The sequence below is a fragment of the Pan troglodytes genome, chromosome 21 (assembly GCF_028858775.2).
Source record: "Pan troglodytes isolate AG18354 chromosome 21, NHGRI_mPanTro3-v2.0_pri, whole genome shotgun sequence".
NCBI classification, from domain to species: domain Eukaryota; kingdom Metazoa; phylum Chordata; class Mammalia; order Primates; family Hominidae; genus Pan; species Pan troglodytes.
In genome coordinates, this window is record NC_072419.2 from 63,338,630 (window position 1) to 63,342,848 (window position 4,219).

The window sequence follows — 4,219 nt, forward strand, 5'->3', positions numbered from 1 at the left end:
CAAAGGTCATCCCCTGTTTCTTCCTCAAGCGACGTTCAGTGAGCCCTGGCTAGGGGCCAGGTACTGTGCTGGGACAGGCACCGGTGCCACAGCAGCAAGGAAAACAGACAAAAATCCCTGCCCTTCTGGATATTACATCCCGGCGGAGAGACAGAGGCAGCATTCCAGTTACTTAATAAGTAAATAAAAATACAGTGTGTCGGGTGACAAGTTTGTTGGAAACAAAGCCTGATAAAGTCACGGGGGCCCGGTGCTATTCTAAAGAGGGAGTCCAGGTAGGCCTCAGTGAGAAGGGGACATCTGAGTCACGACATTAAAAAGGCAACGCCTGAGCCAGGCAGGTATCTGGGGAAGGGCTCATCCAGGAGAAGGAACAGCCAGTGCAAAGCTGCTGAGAGCTTAAGAAATAGCAGGACCACCAGCGTGGCCACAGCGAAGTGCAGGTGGGAGGGGAGGAGGGGAAGTCAGAGGCTCTCGTCACCCGCGGTTCTCAGGGGACATCTGGCAACATCTGGAGACATTTTTCCATTGTCATAATTTGGGGGGTGCTACTTGCCATCGAGTGGGTGGGGGCCAGGGATGCTGCTAAACACCCTGCAATGCCCAGGACAGTCCCTGCTCAGAGAATGACCCAGCCCAATGTCAAAAGTGCAGTAGTTGAGAAATTCTGCTCTAGGGCTTGGCTCTGCTCCGCTTATAAGTCACTGCGATGACCTTGCTGTCACCCTGAGAGGGGAGGAATCCATTGCAGGGGTTGGAGCATTAAGATCACACTTTGGTTGCAGCAGCACCCCCTGGCTGCCAAGTTGAGAATGGGCAGCCCAGAGGCCAGGAGGGCAGCAGGGAGCCCAGGGAGGAGGCCGATGGAACGCCCAGGTGAGAGGGTGGTGGCCCAGGAGAGGTGATAATGGATCAGAGTCCCCACCTGTGATTTCATCTTCACCCAGTAATTCCAACCTGGGGCACCAGCCTAAAGAAATAGGCACATACTGAAAAAAAAAAAAAGGTTCACAAAGGAGGCTAGTATTATGATTGAAAGACAAAATTGGGAGTAACATCCCCATTCATTCAACAATAGGGGTCCAGACAGGCACAGCTGGGGTGGGAACTCTGAAAAGGCAGCCTGCTCTCCAAGGTGCCTCCTTGCCTGGAGAGGGGCTCCATCACTGTGTGTCACCTGGGCCATCAGGGAGATCATGGCCAGCACCTCCATGGGCTCCCACACACCCCCTCTGGAGGAGCTTGGGGGATGAACCTGTGGCTGGACCCCGTGGCTGGAAGGATGTGTGGAAAATGAAGACAGAGCTGGTTGAAGGATTTTCTTCTTTGTTTTGATATTTATTCAAGTAATAAAATCCAGGCAATGAGTACTCAGACAAAAGAGAACAGCCACACTCACCAGGCCCACCAGAGGCATGAGGGAGGCAGGAAGAGCCTGGAGGTCTGGAGAGGGGCAGGCACACCTCTGGGGCGCGACAGGGGCTGGCCTGAGCCTGAAACCAGTGGGGTGGGGGTTTGGGATGGGGGTCAGCACACAGCATCGCACCCTCTGAAGACCTGGCCCTGAGATTCCAGGGCCGCTCCTCCGCTTCGCTTCCCACTCATCATCCATGCCTCCCCCAACCCCCCACTCTCACCACCTTCTAAACCAAGTAGTGTAATTAAAGTCAGCAATTTTGTTGGGCTCAAGCTGAACATGTGGGTACACGGGCTCCCGATTTGGCCTGCCTCCGAGCGGCGGGAGGTGTTTCCAATAAACTTGGGCGTTTTTAATGAGTCCTTTACAACTGCTAAATGATTAAGCCAAAGATTGACAAGAGCAACTGGTAGCCCCAAATCTTGGCAGCAAATAAGAGGAGCAGGGTCCCACCCTGCCATCCCCTCCAGCGGGCCTGTAAATTACGCCGCAAAGCACAAGTACAGCTGTCAGAGCACGGCAGCTTGAGCAGCTTAGGAAACTAACAAGCACCTATAGGTCTCACAGTTACCTGGGAGGCCTTATTTTATTTTTTCCAGGTTTGATGGGGATCTGCATTGAGGATGGCGTCTATGCCACTCGTACGGCGGAGACCCAGAGTTCCGCAGATGTGTGTGGTCAAGCCTGCCCAGCAGCGTGGCCAGAGACAGAGCAGATAAAATATAAGACGTCCAGGTCAATTTGAACTGCAGATAAACAATGAGTAACTCTTCTCAGCACAAGCAAGTCAGCGCATACTTACAGTAAAAAAAGTTATTCATTGTTTATCTAAACACCCAATTTAACTGGCTATTCTGTATTTGATCTGGTGATTCCTTTCCACATGGAAGGCCTGTTTGAAAAAATATTTACCTGGAGAGAAATCCAAAACATGGTCACTGCTTTCTCACTGGGCCCTTCCACGGCGTATATCTTTGGTGGGTGCTGACACAGTGAGCTTGCAGCAGGCAATATCCACAGCAGCTGAGATGGGGCTTCAGGGCCCGCGTCTGAGCCCTGACTCAGCCACTTGCTTACCTGTGTGATCTTGGGCAGGTTTTTAACCTCTGGGAGCCTCGGTTTCTCCCTGTGCAAAACGGGTATGATAACAGGAATACAGTGGTCCCCCACTGGCAGTTTCGTTTTCCTAGGTTTCTGCTACCTGCAGTCAACTGCGGTCCAAAAATATTCTGAAACTAGAAAATTCCAGAAAGAAACAATTTGTACGTTTTAAATCGTATACTGTTCCGAGTAGTGTGATGAAATCCTGAGCCATCCTGCTCTGTCCCACCGGGATGTGAGTCCTCCCTTGGTCCAGGGTGTCCACATTGGCCACACTATCTGCCCTTTACTGTACAGGAAAAAACGTACATAGGGTTTGGTACTATCTGTGACTTCAGGCGTCCACTGGGGGGTCTTGGAAAGCATCCCCCACAGATAAGGGAGGAAGACTGTCTTTCATAACGTTGTTTTGATGGTGTCCGAACATACTTCATATTAAGCACTTAGTACAAAGCCTGGCACTTAGTAAGCCCTTGAACACATGTTAGCTGGAGTCATTTTGTGTTTTAAACTTCATTCCTACGGAATCCATATCCCAAACTTCTGATGGCCTTTCCATTAAAAGGACAAGATCAGAATGCCTGTGTTGGAAGAAAACATGGCCCCTTATCCAGGCATGGTGGTACACACCTGCAGTCCCAGTTACTCAAGAGGCTGAGGTGGGAGGATAGCTTGAGCCTAGGAGTTAGAGGCTGCTGTGAGCAGTGATCACTGGTACTCCAGCCTGCATGACAGAGCAAGATTTTATCTCTTAAAATAAATAAAACGAAAAAAGAAAACATGGCCCCAAGGTTAATGTTTTGGGCTGGACCCCAAAAAACTAGGACCTTCTGCTTTCAAAGTCAGTCTGGTTGCCTTCGAGTGTTTATGGGGTCCAACCAGGACAAAACCATGACACACTTTGCACAGTTCCCCAGTAGCAACACAGGGACTGTGCTGGGGCCACCTGGTTAGAGGCACTGTTCCTGAATTTGAGAACCAGTTGAAAGGTAATCCTGACTGACTCCCCAGTCCCACATCTAACTGCTGGGCTCGCTGCTATGGAGATCATACCAGGACATGGTGACTGATTGTGTTGGAAACTATTTGAGTCACTTGCCTTTCCAATTCCTGCACAGCTCTGAGCACCGGGCCAGGTTCAAAGTACAATCATGCATTGCTTAACGATGCAGATGCATTCTGAAAAAAGAATCCTTAGGTGATTTTGTCACTCTGTGAACTCTGTAGCATGTACTCACATGAACTTAAATGGTATATAGAAGGTATAGCTTACCACACACCTAGGCTACCTGGTACGGCCTACTGCTCCCAGGACACAAACCTGTACAGAATGTTACTATACTGAACACTGTAGACAACTGTAACACAATGGTGAGTACTTGCGTATTGAAACATAACTAAACATAGAAAATGGAATGCATTGCACTATGACATCATGGCAGCTACACTGTCACTAGGCAATAGGAAATTTTCAGCTCCATTATAATCTTATGGGACTCCATCATATACAGTATATGCAGCCCATCATATATGTAATCTGTCATTGACTGAAACATCTTTATGTGACACATGATTGCAGAATCAGAAATCTGCTCTCCAGGAGCTGAAACCGTGGAAGAAGAGATGAGCTATGAGGGCAAATAAGGCTAAATCAGGCCAGGGAAGGAGCTACTCTTCACCGAACAACTATTATTTGTTGAG

General features: G+C 49.3%; 1 long non-coding RNA gene across 1 annotated transcript; it reads right to left on the bottom strand.

Moving 5' to 3' along the window:
* Positions 1 to 1,333: 1,333 nt before the first annotated feature.
* On the bottom strand, positions 1,334 to 3,877 carry LOC134809201 (uncharacterized). The gene is made up of 3 exons (XR_010154315.1): positions 3,799 to 3,877; positions 3,618 to 3,697; positions 1,334 to 3,242 (listed from the first exon to the last, which is right to left on the bottom strand). It is a non-coding gene; the product is annotated as an uncharacterized LOC134809201 (long non-coding RNA).
* Positions 3,878 to 4,219: the final 342 nt, after the last annotated feature.